The sequence below is a fragment of the Stegodyphus dumicola genome, chromosome 7, assembly GCF_044657685.1.
Source record: "Stegodyphus dumicola isolate Sdum_Otavi_A_Nest chromosome 7, ASM4465768v1".
NCBI classification, from domain to species: Eukaryota; Metazoa; Arthropoda; class Arachnida; order Araneae; family Eresidae; genus Stegodyphus; species Stegodyphus dumicola.
Window position 1 is genome coordinate 176,511,315 of NC_140774.1, and position 17,604 is coordinate 176,528,918.

Genomic DNA, 17,604 nt, shown 5'->3' on the forward strand with positions numbered 1-17,604 from the left:
AAACAGAAAATTATTCAACATCCGTTATGCGTATTTAGTCAATAAATTGACAAATGTCTCAATATTTGGTTTTAAAATTTAAAAAAAAATCATTTCACTCATGTTTACAAATTAAATTTTTAACCATTTTTATTGGGGGGGAAGGCTGTCTACTTTTTAAGATGTGAAATGTAAAATGACATATTTTCCCATCCACAATTTTTTGTTTATTGCTACTGTAATTTTTACGCATATATGTTTTATGATTTTTTGTCATGTCCAAAGTTGTATTTACTCAGTCAATTTATTACAGCATTTTGCTTTATACTGAAGTGACAAAAGTCATGGGATACCTCCTAATGTAGTGTCGGACCTCCCTTTTCAAAGCGCAGCAAGTCGACAAGACACGTGCTCAATAAGTCGTTGGGAGTTCCCTGCAGAAATACTGAGCCATGTTGCAGTACAAACATCAAACTCTATAGACGTCCATAAGTGCGAAAGTGTTGCCGGTGCAGGATTTTGTTCACGAACTGACCTCTCGATTATGTCCCATAAATGTTCCATGGGACTCATGTCCAGCGATTTAGGTCGCCAGATCTTTCGCTGGAATTGTCCAGAATTTTCTTCAAACCAATCACGGAACAGCTGTGGCCCGGTGACATGGCAAATTCTCATCCATAGAAATTCCTTCGTTTCTTGGTTACATGAAGTCATGAATGGGTGCAGTTAAGCCCTACCATCAGCTTTTAGCAACTGAAATCGAGGCTCATCTGACCAAGCCGCGTTTTCCAGTCGTCTAGGGTCCAACCGATATGGTCACGAGCCCACGAGAGGTACTGCTGGCCATGTCGTTCTGTTAGTAAAGGCACTCAACTCGGTCTTCTTCTCCCATAGGCCATTTAAAACCAAATTTCGTCGCACTATCATACAAGACACGTCCGTCGTACGTCCCACGTTAATTTCTGCACTTATGTCACTCAGCGTTGCTAGTCTGTTAACACTGAAATTTTACGCACGCATCGCCGATCTCGATCATTAAGTGCAGGCCGTTGGCCACTGCGTTGTCCATGGTGGAAGGTTATGCCTAAATTAGGTATTCTCGGCACACTTTTGGTACTTTGGATCTCGGAATGTTGAATTCCCTAAGGATTTCCGAAATTGAATGTTCCATGCGTGTAGCTTCAACTACGATTCCGCGTTCGAAATCTGTTAATTCCCGCCATGCGGCCATAGTGATGTTAGAAATCTTTGTCACATGAATAACTTGAAGATAAGTCATGTCAATGCACTCCCCATTTATACATTTTGTACGCGATACTACTGCCATCTGTTTTCATATTGCTATCCCATATGACTTTTGTCACCTCAATGTATTTCCCCAAAACTGTTTTTTTTTTTTTTTTTTTTTTTTTTTTTTTTTCGTTTTAAAATTTTCTGCATGTATTTCTTACGTTTAATTACAACATAATTTGTTTTCAGGAGACAATTTTGAACCATTTTATTTAGCTTTTTGTGCTGTTCAAAATTTAAGAGTGCTGCAATCCTCGACACTTCTCATGCTATTATGTTAAAAACATGAGAAACACACAGTGATATCAATGTGCATTTAATTGTTGTAAATCAATGTGTATTTATTGCAAATAAAATTGTAATATTTTATTTGCAATAAATACATCCATATTTTAGAGCGAAAGCTACAATACTAGAAGATCACATTTGTTAAAATTATTACGAATTGTTCGTAAAAAGAATTGTTAAAATTTCTCGAAAACAATATCAAAGGAAAATGTCTACAAAGCTGTTATTGTTCTGCTAACGGTAGTAGAAAAGAATATACAAAAATATGTTCTTTTTGTGATTTTAAAGACTTCTATGAAGTAAATAACTTACTTGTGACAGATGTTTTCAGCATATGTATTTTTATTGCTTGTGCTGTTTAATATTATTTCCTAGTTAAATTGTTTCGCGTTGATTTATTATCTAAAAAGTTTGTCTCATTTTTATTTATATCGCGAAAAATAATTTTTCGCAGCTTAGTAGTAAATAAATGATTATGCCCAAGGTAATAGTACAAAAATAGGCAAATATTTATCGCAGTGTATGTTTATTTCTGGTAACCATTACGTTCAAGTTCTTTATTTGTATAATATTTTTAATTATGTTTGAGAAATATTTTAAATTTGTGTCTTATTGTTTCCAAAGTGATGTACTATATATACGTGTATCTATATGTATGCATATATATGTGTGTGTATTTCTTTGTATAATTTTGTACCAATGATAATATATATTCTTAATATTTTGATATTTTTCTGTTTGTTCGAAAACGAAATAAATATGAAAACGCTTTTAAATATGAAACGCTTTTAAATATGAAATTAGCTTTAATTTTAATTTTATTCAGCACTAAATATTTAGTTTATTAAGCGCTTGTATGGCCAATGATAATAATAGTTATTATAATAAATAAATGTACTGTAGTGATCATCCCTCTTATCTGTCGAGGAACCTAGTGGACTACTAAGCGAATAATTGCTTAAACTCAAAAAGGGTTAATTACCCTTTATTTGCTCAAAATAAAGATTTTACAGTTGGCCCCTTTCTCAGTAAGCCTCCACTTGAACTTAAAAACAAAATGTAAGACATAAAAACTAATTAATGACTAACTATAAAGAGATTCAGCCGAAGCTAACACGATTCTTGTGTGTGTGTATTTATTTTACTGTTTTGTTTTTTAATTTACACTATTATATCTTCATTCATTCCAATTATATTTCCACGCTAGTGCGTATTAGCTGTCTAAAATTCTTTCTTAATTGCCAACTTTTACCGCAGTAGCACACTTTTCTAAATTTCACTTCTAATTTTCTAGAAAATAGTTTCCTTCATCTTTTCTTCTACTGTACTGAATTATTATATGAATATTACTATACTGAATTATGTATATGAGTTATGTATATTTTTGGTATTGTAAATATTTGAATTTTACTGTTGTAATTTTTAACTGTTTTTAATATTTTAACATATAATTTTTAATTTAATGTTTTGTTTTTGGCGAGTGGCCTGATATAAATCAACTGATTTCTGAATAAAACCATGAGGAACAACATATAATATATTTATATAATGATTTTCATGAGTTCAGCTTAGTGTCATTTTAGGGGATCAGCTACTAACTAATAACAGTAATGGTAAAGAACTTCGTTTATTACTTTAAAATCCTTCTGTTATTAATCAATAATTGAGGAATGATATTTCAAAGAAAAAATAAGTATATTACGTTTTGCCGAATGGTAATACAACATAGTATTTGTTTTCGGGTATTAGCAATACATTTGTTTGAAATGCTCTGCCAAGTGGCAACACATTGCTTTTAAATCGTCGAGTTTTTTCATCGAAATTTTATCAGTTTTGCTCAAACATGGTTGGGCGAAGACCTACATATGTTCAAAATTTGGTTGTTTAAGGTGCTTCCGTTTTTGCATAAGGCGAGTAACATACATATATGCATGCATGCATGCATACATGCATACATACATACATATTGCATACATACATACATACAGATTCTTCATTATTTAATAAGAGATAAGTTGATTATGCTAAATGGTATTTTTAGTTAAAAATTGCGAAATATTTATATGATTTTAATATTTGTTAATTTTGTATATTTTATGGGTTTTAAGATTCTTTTAAATAAACTCTTCTTTAAGGTGTTAGAATGCAATCTGAACTCTTCAGATATCAATTCCTTCCGCCCCATCTCAAACGCTTTAAAAAAAATTCAAAAATAGTCAGAAATGTGAAATGGATTAATGTAGTATAATGTTGTTGTTGTCAATCTCACTTGCCTGACAATGGTCAGCACAAGCCCGCAACATTCATCTTGGCAAGGCATCAAAGGCTCTTGTCGTCGGAATGAGCCTTGAGCACCATATAGGTGATAGACAGGTCTCTCAGTTCCGCCCCCAGTTTTGAGCGAGAGACGCCGGGGGGGGAGGAAGGAGTCCGAGGGCCACCCACACGTCCTTCTTTGCCATCAACCTCTTCAGAGGACTTTCGGTTTGCAGCATATTTTGAGCGCCGTCATGCAGCACAGGCAGTATATATTTACTTCTTGTCCAATCTTCAAGTGTTTGAACCAATAACCAGTACAAAATGTCAAGCAGATTTAAAATGATGCTCTGTGTATACGTAAACCGCACGTGTTTTTCAATGAACACATAAATTTTCAACTCTACACACTGATTTGTATTTCTCGGCGTCACCCTCAGTTATCAGGCAGACTATACATAAGTGAATTGTAAGATAACGGTAAATAAGAGAATAACACAAGTGATTACTATGAATGTGGCAAGCAAATATTACACAGGAACTCTGCAAATATGTGAACAGCACATATGATCTACATTAATATACCCAGTTGATATTGCTCAGTATAGTGCATCTAAATAATTTCTTATATCCAAGTTACCACTAAACTCAGAATCTTAATGCATAAAATATTGCTGAAATCCTCATCCAGCGCAGTCAAAATCTTTCCATGGTCTCTTTAATAACCACAGGTCACAAATATCTATCTTGCGAAGTAACTTTCTAAATTCCACCATTTGAGTACAAGTGCTAATAGTAATATAGCAGGCGGTACAGCTGGTTGTAAGTAAGTAAGTAAACGTTTACAAACATCCGTGCATTCTTTTGGGGATTCGAACCCGAGCACTTGGGTACGACAGTGAGAGTCACTAACCAGTACACCCCGTTGGGCGCCATTCTGGTGTATTAAATAGCCTCAACCTCTGAAATATGATTTTTTTTTAGTTCAGTATTGCTCTTCATTATATATTATGGTAATAATTTAAACAGCTTAGAATTATTAGCTTCACACCGAGGTCAATGTTCTCTAACCTTCCACACATTTTTCGCAAAAAGCGAATGCTCTTGAAAGATGGAATGGAAAAAAATTCCTGCGGTTTTTTACTACATCTTTTTATTCATTTTTTTGCTGAATCATCGTTAAAAATGCTGCCATTGTTCTTCGTGGAAAGATTCTGAAGAAGGCTTTTCTTTGTAACGCGTGCTTCGTCTGGTTTCAATCTGAATGATGAAGTGATGGTTGATTGGGATCACTTTCGTTTGCCTTTCAGACGCGCTGAAGTACCTGGCGCCATAAATGCGCTAACTCGTGAGCGCTTTAGAGAAAGTGAAGTGTTATTTTTTCGAATGATGATCTTCTGCTTCGATAGACAATTCTACTGTACTATTTTTAATTCCTTAACTAAAACTATTAAGGGTTTGAAAAAACTCTCTTAATTCTTAAAAAGCTTGTTAAGAATTCCATTCAGCATTTTCTTTCATTCGGAATTCCATTTTACTTGTTGAAATATTATTTAGCTTAATATATGGTTGCAATTTAATGTACCTTCCCTGTTCGTTTGAGTCAAGTCCTGAAATTAATTTTTATCCCTATCTACTGACCCGATTTTCTTAAAAACTTTGATATGTACGTATTTGCTATGACAACACACTATTCTGTAAGAATGGTTTTAAAATTTTGCATAATTTTATTTTAATGAATGTTGAATTTTCTGGCATATCCTTATTTGACGATCGAACTAAAAATCGCAAAATTTCGATCTTTACACCGTTTGGGTAGAACAAAAGGTGATCTTCCAAACGACAGTGTTTTGGAATTTTTGGAATAATTGTAGCGAATTTTCAGAGAGCGTTTGATTTTGTTAGCTGTCATGCATTTGCTAACTAAAGTCGATTTGTAAATAAAAAGTTTTTACTCTTTACTATTAGCAGCTCTGTGATTTTAAAGAAATGATGAAATTGGATTTCGAGATCAAAGAGAAATTTGAATGAATGAAATGTAAGTGTACGCCATCGGATAGATTGGAAGGCTTTGGGAACGAGGGGATGACGTCATCCATGTTTCATCTTCACTCTGATTAGAAGTAATATTTTTTCTTTCTTAAAGATTCATATATGAATTGTAATAGAACATAAATAAATCTTCAAGAAAAAGGGAAGTGATGGTCTACTTACATAAAAAAAAATATTGCGTTCAATTTATTTAAATTTTTATTTGACTATTTTTATTTTAAAATTCCCGAACTCAAGCATCCCTCGAATTTTTTTTTTTTTTTTTTTTTTTTTTTTTTTTTTTTTTTTTTGTTTATTTGATTTTAAGAATACTATAATAACTAAATATTTAGAACATTTGGTTAAAAGCCGTGTAATTTAAAAATATTCTTTGTATTTTATTTAAAAATTACTTTAAAATATATTTTACTTAGCTATCTAAAATTAAGCATTTTGTTATTTTCTGACAGGAGAAAGATTTATTAATATTTATTTTATAACGCATTCTGTAGCCAAAGTATTTAGCATTTAGAAACTTCTTTTTTATACATTATATTTATTATACAGATGCTAATAATATTTACACAAGAATTTTGAATATCGCATTTTAATCGCTAGTTTGTCGTACTAATAATGCATCACTGTAAGGCAAATCTTTGTTTATAATCAAACCAAGGCAGCCATTATTATGACTAGTAATATCAAACTGTATATTAATATCGTAGTTGCAGAGATCAGTGAATTGATTTTAATACATAACAACTTTAACTGTAAGACTTGAAACAATTTATTACAACACCATGTTCACAAAAAAGGTTATGTGATCTTTATTTCCCGAACCGTTGGTTTTAAGCATATACTTCTAGTTACAAATATTTTTTAAATGTCACAAACAATTTTTAAAAAATATTCTTTGGCATTTTTTATTTTTAAAATTAATTTCATAAAACTTTCGAAATGCAACTTTTTATATGCCCCGATCTCTATAGTTATGTTTAGTAAAAATTATATTCATTTTAAAAAATAAAACACAAAACGTTTTCTTCCGTACGACGAAAATTCACCAATATAATTAATTTTAAAATTTGAGAGATTTTTACAGGGGTCGTACTTAAATTTAAAAGCGAAATGTTTGCATTTGTGCTTACAAAAAAAAAAAAAAAAATATGAAATTGGGTTATAAGATGTTATTATAAGAGTTTCTGAAGGTTTAATAGATTAAGTGATAATCTTTGCTATGGAGTATAGAACTTACCCAATTCGCAATATTATTTGCCTAAATTTAAAGCGAAACATATTTCTATTTTAATAAATTTCTGTATGGTTTTTATAATATGATTCTATAATAATAAATTTTCACATGAATATTAATAACATGTTTTTTAGCATTTGAAAACTTAGAAATTACTTGTGTAAATAATTATTTAGGCATCACCGTATATAACAAAATTATAAGTTAGAGAATCGCTAAATCATAAAAGAATGTCCATAACTAACATTAAAGCTCGAAAAATCAATCTCAAGTTATTCTAGTTTATTTTTTCTCGACCCTAGAAGGAAAGCTATAGAAGATAACAGAAAATACTCAAATTTGGAATTAAGTATCTGTGTTAATTCTTATTGGACGGTCAATATATTTTATTTTTAATAATAAGTGTGATAAAGATAATTATAGAGATCGTAAGATTAATCACTTTAAATATCCGAATCACTTTTCAAACTGTTGCCACCAAATATTATCGCCTTTTATTTTATTTCAAGAAACTAAATGATGAAGAATATACATGAACGTAGGTATGTTTCTTGCATCGTGAAAAAGCTACGGTTCCTAGAGTCATCAAATTTTGAGTAACATAATCCTCCACCCGAATGTAGGCACCTAGAAGCCCGAATGTAGAATTTGTTTTATTTTCTATTTCGTATATTGTAAAAATTTAACGAAATTTATTAAAAAACTGAACAATTTCAAATCCAGCAGCGGCACTGCAGGGAATAAAATATTTTTTATCTCCAGCCCGCGAGACAAATGCTATTGATATACTGTTTTTAGATACTTTTAGCCCAATGGGCGTTAGCCCAAATGCTCTCCAAACGTGTATGTGTGCATAAATGAAGAAAACGCCCCTCTGGGCGTAATATAAAATCAAAAAGCTTTTTTTTTTTTTTTTTTTTTTTTTTTGGTAATTAGAAGTATAAGAAGACCAACGGTTGTGAAAACAAACGCCGCATTAAGACTGGTCATGGTATATATGATTTAGAAAATAATTGCTACATCCGATCCGTACCTTTAAAAGCCAAATAAGTAACCCATTTGTTTGACGTGTTCTCGTCTTGTTGAGGATAGCAAATTTCTGCTTTTCTGTCACATTCAAGTCACTTACTTCATTTCAGTTCTTCTACCTCCGGATCACACACACACACACACACACACATATATATATATGCATAGTCTTCAATATTAAATAATATAGATTGAAGGTTGATGTCTGTTACCTATTTCGCCTGTTTTCATTAAGAAACTCGAAAGAAAAAAGTGTTTTGCACAATCTAATAGCAATGAAAACACAATTTGTAAAGTAAGTAAACATGAAACAATAATACAATCCTATAAGGAATACCCATTTTTTTCTAAGTACCAATTATTACCCATAGATGCTGAAGCTGCCAACCGGTACATTAGCTGTGTGAAGACCATTCCTTACACCTAAGCGAATCACAGCAATTTTTGAGCGCGGAAATGTTTGCTTCGAGAAGTTTCTTGACCCTTTCAGAGCCACTTGTTATAAAAGCGTATTTTCTTAACCGTTTGTTTGTCTTCCATGCTGTTATTTAAATGTTTTCGTACATATGCAAATGATGCAGATAATATATATTTAGCTGCATTGAAGCGATAATGTAACGAGATAACGAGCTTTGAAAGTAAATAAATGCCGTTTTCTTAGCATTGTTTCATTTACTTTACCATTCCCCTCTTTTGCTTATGAAAACAAAATGTTGAACAGCTGTAATTTATTCATCGAGTTTAGATTTCAGTATTAAAATCAGTTTTCATTTTCGAATAGTTAATTTATTGGTATTAAAAACGCCTATTGTCTGATCTTTCTATGCTACATTTTCACTTCACATTACGCTGCGTGATGTAACTTTATCTTACCATTAATCATCCACACGGTCTCACAGGTTTCCGACTCTTAAGAGCTGTTGCCATTTCCTGGGCATAAAATCTTTAATTTATTCTTCAAATTTTAGCCGTATATTTCTTAGCAAGGTCGTGGATTGAAAGACTTAATTTCTTTACAGATTAAGACACAATAACACGCCGAACAATTACTAATTCAGAAGTCAAACAACAAAATCAGCGTTATATTTTCGAAATTTTCACAGGACTAGTTTCGATAATTTTACCGAACCACCATCCTCAGCTGTAAAACCGCAAATGATTCTTTACAGATGTTAGAAATTTTTATAATCTGTTCAATATTCGCTTGTCGTTATATTTATTAAATTGTGGAACACTATCGCAGTATTAATTACCCAGGTTGCATGGCAGACTGCAAATTCTAAAGGTCTGTTGAGAATTTTGCGTTAGATATTTAATTTAGCTTTCTTCACAAATTGCTGAGTCTAAGAATGGATGTTTAAATTTTGGGATATGTTTAATTTATCTTTTTAATTATAAAAGAACATCGTGTGTAAAATTATAAAAGTGCTTTGCAGCTAGAGCGATTTGATAACTATGTACTTAGTCAGAAGTACTGTAATTGCGAAACATTTCGGCTATCATAGTGCAACAAAAATGTACATTTTGACCGCTCTGGAATCCATTTCAACTATGTTTTTACGTGACATCTCTACGTACGGACATAACAAAGGACTCTTTTTCCCAAAACGAATTGTAAAATGGATTCAGAAGAGAATTTTTTTTACGTCTGGACGTACCAACGTGCGTATGTATCTCCCATAACTGAAAAATGAGTATGGACGTAGCAACGTGCGTATGTATCTCCCATAACTCAAAAATGAGTAATCTCGGAAATTTTGTGTGCGTTTCTCAGAAATTTTGTATGCGTCATTGCTGTAACATGTAGTTGTGCACCTCCCTTTACAATTTAAAAGTTGTTTAAATAGTAATAAGCCTAATGAAGTCTCCAGTACTTTAGATTTGAAATTCTTAGTGAATTCAGTTTCTGCACCAACTTCAGTGTCTTTCTGCCGAGTGGGACCAAAAGTAAACTTTCAGTTCTGTGTAACGAAAAATCTGCCTTCTTGCCAGCTGGCTGAATTTCTTGTTCTTGTGTAGAAACTCTAATTTTTTTAACTGTTTTAACTGTATTTGGGATTTTCCGTTTTCTGTATTTTACAATTTTTAGTGAAGATGTTTTTAGTTTTTATGTATTTTTGCTTTGCGCGAAGTGAGAACTGAATTAATTGAATGAAAAAAATATATCTAATGAAATTATAGGAAATAAGTTTTAATGAAATACAGCAAAAAATGTGTACAATTTAAAAGGCCTTGCAAGGAAGTAATGTACGTACGGATATGTCCGCATCAGATATTTTTCTTTATTTTTGAAACTAATATAGGTGCTTGATATAGCATATAATTTATTGTCTAATTTTTAATATAGGACTATGTTCTTCAATGACGGTCTCAGGGACAAACAATTTTTTAAGAAGCAAAATATGTCGTAGTAGAATGCTTATGTCTCAATAACCCCAAAAGCTATAGCTTTCGTATATGGCTTATTTGGTATCTAAAAAATACCAATACAAAACTTAAGAACAATTTTGGAAACTGCAATTGTTATTGAACTACTGTGGGGTCTTAAAGGTAGGCAAAAATGCGCAGTATTTTGATGACGCGCGCACGCGAGTTAGTTTAGAACAGACGACGAGCGGTTGTGCGAGCGAAGTACTGATTTGGTTTGTGCAATATATAAATGCTGAAACATAAAGATTCACTAAGAATACAACGCAAGAGACAAACAGAAAAATTAAAGAAAATTTATTGAAAGAAGATAATAAAGAACGTTTAGCTGTAAAAATCAAAGAACGCAACAAGCGATGCTATGAATATAAGAAGAAGAAACTAAAATCGACTGAAGCTATTAGTTTTCAAATAAATCAAGGTGCTTCAACTTCTTCTACTGTTGCCAATAATATATCTCTTATGTCAAATTTCGCTGTGTCTTTACCAGATTATAGTAGAGCGATTCTTCAACGGTGCCTGTCAAATAAAAAAAATTGATCAGTTATGTACAAAATATTTAAAAATCTTAGGAACTAGTCTTATGTATCTAAACCTAGGGGCCGTTTGGAAATGTAACAGACAGCCTCCCTTCAATTTTTTTGCGTGATTATGTAAACGTTTGTATTATTAACGTAGTTAAAAGACATTATTTCTGGTGTGATTTAATTTTAGAATGATAGTTTACTACTTACCCATTGTCTAGTACTTTAAAATAAGCACATCAAAGCCATTGAGACCCCTTATCATTTACGATCACAACGTGCATTATCATTACTGCATCGTGGGAATTATTTTAGTAAATTAGAAGATTCGACCTTTTTTTCGCAGCTGTCTTTGCCATGGTTTGAGTCATAGCTTGGAAAAAAGAAATGACTTTGAAGTACCTTTTCTAAAGTTAGAGACTATAGCAACATACTTGCAACATTTTTACAGTTATTTAATCTTCTGTTTTTTCTTAGATTTCTTGCCTTTGTAAAACAAATCATTTTTGTTTTTTTAATTTATATATTTCCTAATTACTTGCATAAATATCAATAACAGAGTATTTATAATTACCATTCCTTTTAATATGCTATAATATATTGAATGGGCATAGTTTTTATGAACATTAACACTAGTATTGTAATTTATGCAAGACCTTTTAAATACCATATATTATGTACCTCAGTTATATAATAATCGTTTACTTTTGCAAATAACTCATACATTATTATGTTTCTCATTTATTCTTCATAATAACAGCAATTTGGGGAAAAGAAAGATCAGAAAATACTTCTAAAAACGATTAATAGGTAAATTGTCATTTAGAAAATACGTTTACAAGCAACTTTTCTATTGACATGACTGTTTGAAAGCGTTATTCGATACTCTTCTGACTTCAAATTTTTAAAACGAATGTTCTTTCTCTTACAGCTGCAATTATCGATGCATCCGGTTTGAGTTGTTTTCCTCCTGACTGCCAACCAAGATTGCGAAATTAATTGGATTGTTTTTAGCAGAATCTCAGGGTTAGTACTAAAATCGAATACTTTTATCGATTCCGTGTTTTAAGTTTTGATTATCTTTTTTCTGTCTTTGTTTATTCCATTCGCCATATGTTTTATCTCTCATTTTAACTGGGCGCACTAGAAGTTGTTCTCAGATCGGTTTCATCTTTAAATCTTCAGTACTTTAATCTCAAAACACGAAATGAAATATTGGAAAATCATTTTTCTGTCTTTCTTTTTTTCTCTAAAGCGTCTGATGAAAGTTTCTATCCCCTGATTCGTTGAGTACAAAATGTTAAAAGTTACATTTTTATTCGATTATAAATTAATATTTAATATTTCTTGTTATGTACGAGTGTCATAGGTTTTCATTATTTTGAGTGAATATATTAAATTCAATATAAATCATTGAGTATTTGAACTGTCAGGACTTGAATAAAATTTTTTAAATATTTTAGACACAGGCATTTTTTTTCTTAGTTATAAATTGAAAGCCGTTTATAAATTTTCTAATCCATTTATAGAATCGAATGTAACGAAATTAGAATTGAATAGAATATTTCTATGTTAAGAAATTAGTGTGGTTGAATAACTTTTTAATTAAAATTTCACAAAATTTAATTTTACATTTTGACGTTAAGGCATGGAAACAGTTTTTTTAAGTTTACCAATTCGTATGTCATGCTTTTGGCAGAATTTCTGTCTTCCCACGTAGGGAAAAAAATCTGTTTTTCAATTTATGACAATACTTTACTTATTAGCGGCCTATTTGGTATCAATAAAATTGTTCAAATTTAAACAAGATTCAGTTTTTCGTTTCGCGAAAGACGAACACTAAGCTCTTCCTATGAATCAACTTGCGTGTTAAGTTGAATTTTATGTAATTCTGAATTCGAAATTGGCGTGTTTTTTTAGATGTAACATACCACCTTATTTTGATACTCAACGGATATCAACAAGCTTATTAGCAGAAAATTTGCTTTTCAAGCTTCGACTTATGTGCAGTATTTATTTTCTGAATCCGATATATAATATATACCGTTAGTGTAAACAATGGAATGTGTTTAAAACTTCTGTATTAATTTTCTAGCCTACAGAACTGTGCTGTAACTCTCTTTACGTATATATTTGCGTTATTTTACCAAGTAAATAAATATACAAAATGTTGGTATTAGAAATATTTATTGCATACCACGTGTACCATTATGTTACACTACCAGAAAATTTATCTGTGGGCTGACAAGTGTTGCCATCTCCCAATCATAATAAATTTAATTTAAAGGCTTAGATACATTTAATTAGCAGAAAACATTACATATTTTTATAGTAAACATTTCAAGTGATTTTTTTACTATCACTTAAAAGTGTTACTTACTTACTAGTACTTTTAAACAAATCTCCTGTAAAAATTTTTTTTAGAAAAAACGTAAGTTAAGGTAAATAAAAAATAGTTCTATCCTTTTGCCATTGGAAGGGTCTTATGGTTTGTTAATATTTATATTTCAGCAAATTCCCCGTAATAAATTTTCTGAACTGTTCGTTAAATGCATATGTGTGCAATTTCAGCTAAATATATTATTACACATGATAGAAAAGTTAACTTATTAAAATATCTATCTACATATTTATTAATTTTAATAAAGTAGAGTGTTTTACAGGATTTCGAAGAAATTTCATTTTTTTAGTTTTAAGATTTCATAAAAATGCAATTTTAATGTTTGCGTGTATAATTTCTCTGAACTGGCCCATTAAAATTTCAAAAATTCTGATGAATTATGTAAACATAATATCTGCATAAAATGGCCAATTACTGTGCTTCTGATGACATAAACATTGTTAGAACTGTAATTAAACTCGAAATTTCATGAAAATTTCGATTCGGCACTTTTCATTGTCTCTCTTAAGATAAAAGTAATGATTATGTATGCAATACTGTTTAAATGTATAAATTATACATGCTTACAAACTTGTAAATGTAATTTTGTATTTGTTAAGTAATATTAAATATAATCTGATACGGAAGCCACATGATTTCCTTGAACAGCCTATTAAATTATCTTTTGCTGCACTGCCTGAAAGAAAATTGAAAACGACATCAAAAATTGAAAATTTTGAAATTAAATATCCAGATCAGTTTTTCTTGTACATGAATCAAATTTCTGTTAATTTTATTTTTTCGTAGCGAGTATAAAACTTTTCCAGATATAAGAACCGTCTGATCACATTAAAAGTTAGATTTTGTTATTTGTCGAAAGTTTTTTTAAACCTTTAACATTGCTCAAAACATGAATAATTTCGTCATTTAAAACACTTCTGTACCTAGAGGTAATATGACTACGACCAACAATTGCAAAGATGAAGGCTGTGTAGAAATTTTAAGGCGAGTAAGGAAAGACGTGTGTGTGTGTGTGTCTCTCTCTACATACACACGCGCGTTTGGCTCTGCCGATTGCGATAAAGAAGGGAAGTGCACAGCTAGATGTAATAGCAGTCCCATATACAAAAGTTCAACGTTCTACGGATAATCTTTTTTGAATTATGCAAGATGCATACATTCATACAAACGTACACACAAATATCCCTTTTGGATTTACTTCATATCCATTTCACAATTTATTTTCCGATTTGGGAGGGAACAAAGTCCTTTATTCTGTCCTTACGTACAGATGTCACCCACAAACGTGGTTCAAATGGATTCGGAAACTGTCAAAATGGATATTTTTGTTGAAAAATGATACCTCATTTTTTCCCGATTACAGTACTTCCTTTACTTCGTACAAGGTAGTAAACATAATGTAATGATATTATTTATTAAAAAATAATAAATATTTGCAGGATTTGAAAAAAATTATATAACTCTTAAATTAGAATTTCTCAAACTTGCACTTTTCCTGCTTACGTTCATGATATCTCTGAAACCATTCAACTGGATTTCAAGTGTTGGCTTATTGTATAAATTTTGTGAGAGTATAAAATGACCATCTATATGTGCATCTAGCTTAAAAATTAATATATTATTATTTTTGTATTAGATTATTACCCCTCCTGTATTAGATTATAAGAAATTAAATAATGAAGAATCTTCATGAATGTATGTATGTTTCTCGCGTTGTGAAGAAACAACGGTACCTAGAGCCATCAAATTTTCAATAATGTAGTTCTCAACCCGAATATGGGCACCTTGAAGCCCGAATTTGGAATATGGAATTTGTTCTATTATCTAGTTCATATTCTGTAAAAATTCCGAGAATTTGTAATTAACAAACTCAACGATTTCAAAGCGAGCAATGGCAACACTGTACGGAAATAAACAACATTTTTATTTCCAGCGCGCCAGACTGTGTATCGGAAATTCTAAAGATATGCTGTTTTTAAATATTTTAACTCAAATTCTCTCGAAACGTGTATGTGCCTGTAAATGAAATAAAACACCCCTGTGGGCGTAATATAAAATCTGAAAGGCTTCAGTTTGGGGGGGGGGAGACAGGAGCAATGAAAAACGTAGTGTGCTCTTCCCGATACTCGAATCTTGAATCTCTCGAATAGCATCGAGTATATTTCCAATTATACTAGGAAGGTATGCGGAAAGGAGGGAAAAAATACATTGTGTACTCCCCCTTTTAAAGGACGACTGGGCATTAGGGGACTTATTCGCCAAATGTAGGTGTGACTAATTATCAGCCACCACCGTTTTAGTTCGGACGCCACTTGTAGAGTTATTATATTAGAGAAAAAAAATTTAAAAATTTTAATCTGAAATGTTTCAAATTTTAAATTACGTCCAAAGGGGCGTTTTTTAACATTTTGTGTGTTATCTTTATTTATTAAATATCATGTTCTGCGCACTTAAACCATAAAATTCAGTTTAAGAGCAGTATCGCAAAATAATTTTTTAATGAGCATATCTTTCAAATTTTCGATACACAGTCTCGCGCGCTGAAGATAAAAATATTTTTCTGTACAACTTTGCCATTGCTTGCTTTGAAATCCTTGAGGTTGTTAATCAAAAATTCGTTAAAAGTTTTACAAAATATAAAATCAATAATAAAACAAATTCCAAATTCGGGCTTCCAAATGCCCATATTCGCAAGAGGATTACGTTTTTCAACATTTGATGGCTCTAGTTACCGTTGTCTTATCACAATGCAAGAAACATGCATACATTCATGCAGATTCTTCATTATTTAATTTCTGTAATGTAATACAGCACGATAATATTTCGTGGCAACAATATGAAAAGTGAAACAACGCTTGTAGTGGATCAACGCAAAATGCCAAAACGAAATTAATTGTTCTTCTGAGCAAATGTCCTCTTTGGACTAAAAAACAAGAAACGTGAAAAAATGTTCAGTACCTTCGCCGGGTTCGAAGCCTGGACCTCGAGTACGCGTCGAGTTACACCACGAAGGTATGCGGGGAAAGGAGGGAGAAAATACCATATAATAATCTCAAAATATTCGAATAGGGGAACATGTAAATACATTTTACTTTTCTCTTTTGTGGTTACAAAAATGAAAGGCCCTTCTTTTTCTGCGTTATTTAAGCATTTATTTTCAGCGTTACTTTTATTCCATCCGTATGACAGTTTTAATTTTAAATTTTTTTAAACAGTCCTTACTATATTTTCATTCATTTTATATCATATACTATTCCTATTATAAAGACATTAGTAATTAGGCATTTTGTGTAAGTATCTGAAGTTAGTAATGTTTATAAAAACTGAGCGCAGTGTTAGCTGAAACAGATTCTATAATAGTTCTTGCTCTAACAGGCATATTTAACAAAAACAAATATGCTACGTTTTATAATTAGTCGATTGTGGTAATTTTGAAAACTAAAAATCCTTTGAACTGAAATATCTGCCTGAAGGATTTGTTATAGTGTGAAAATTTTCAAGCATCCGCAAAAAGTCGTCCAGTAATATTACAATTAATAAAAATTCTCCTTCATTGGAATCTAATTAAACGAAGAAAGAAGAAATCTAAAATTGGGTTTCTGCGTTTGACAATGATCTTAGCTTTACGCCAGTAGTAAGATACTTATTCCGGAGTGCTAGTATTGTGCTTTCTTCATTAAATAACATCCATTATGGTTCGAATATTTGCCGGTCAGTATATCACACCCTTTATAGGCGATAATTTTTTTACGGTTTTGACGTAAGCGGGTAATTTTTGTTTCCCACGCAAGGCAAGTAACGCGAACGTGTACATCACATCGAGTTAATATACTCGACGAGCAACGAGTAGAATTTTAATTACTTCTTCGCGTGCGCGGATGAAAGATATTTCCCAGAAAAGTTTTCTCCGAGCAATTACTTCATAAAAATTTTCTTCGCTTTTTAATGAGGTCGGGTAAAATAAATAGTGTGCGATTTCGGGCCGGAAATTAGAAGAGGGAAATTTTTCGGGATCATTTATTTGAGTTAATAATGAAACCGGTAACGGTGCTTTTGTGAACGGATTGTTCAGAAGTGCTCTTTCAGAGGAACAGAGACTGAGATTAAAAAGTGAATTTGTGTTTTAT

General features: G+C 31.5%; 1 protein-coding gene across 4 annotated transcripts in view; it reads left to right on the top strand.

The window, feature by feature from the left end:
- Positions 1-17,604, top strand: part of LOC118193555 (uncharacterized) — a 292,528-nt gene that overhangs the window by 229,814 nt on the left and 45,110 nt on the right. For 2 of the 4 annotated variants that reach the window (XM_085821089.1, XM_035364656.2), the window contains one exon: positions 12,008-12,102. The exons of 1 other annotated variant lie outside the window; for it this stretch is intronic. The gene's annotated coding sequence lies outside the window, so the exon portion shown is untranslated. Of the gene's footprint in view, positions 1-11,867; positions 11,887-12,007; positions 12,103-17,604 lie in introns of those variants that run through there. One more of the 4 variants, XM_035364655.2, reaches the window with a different exon arrangement.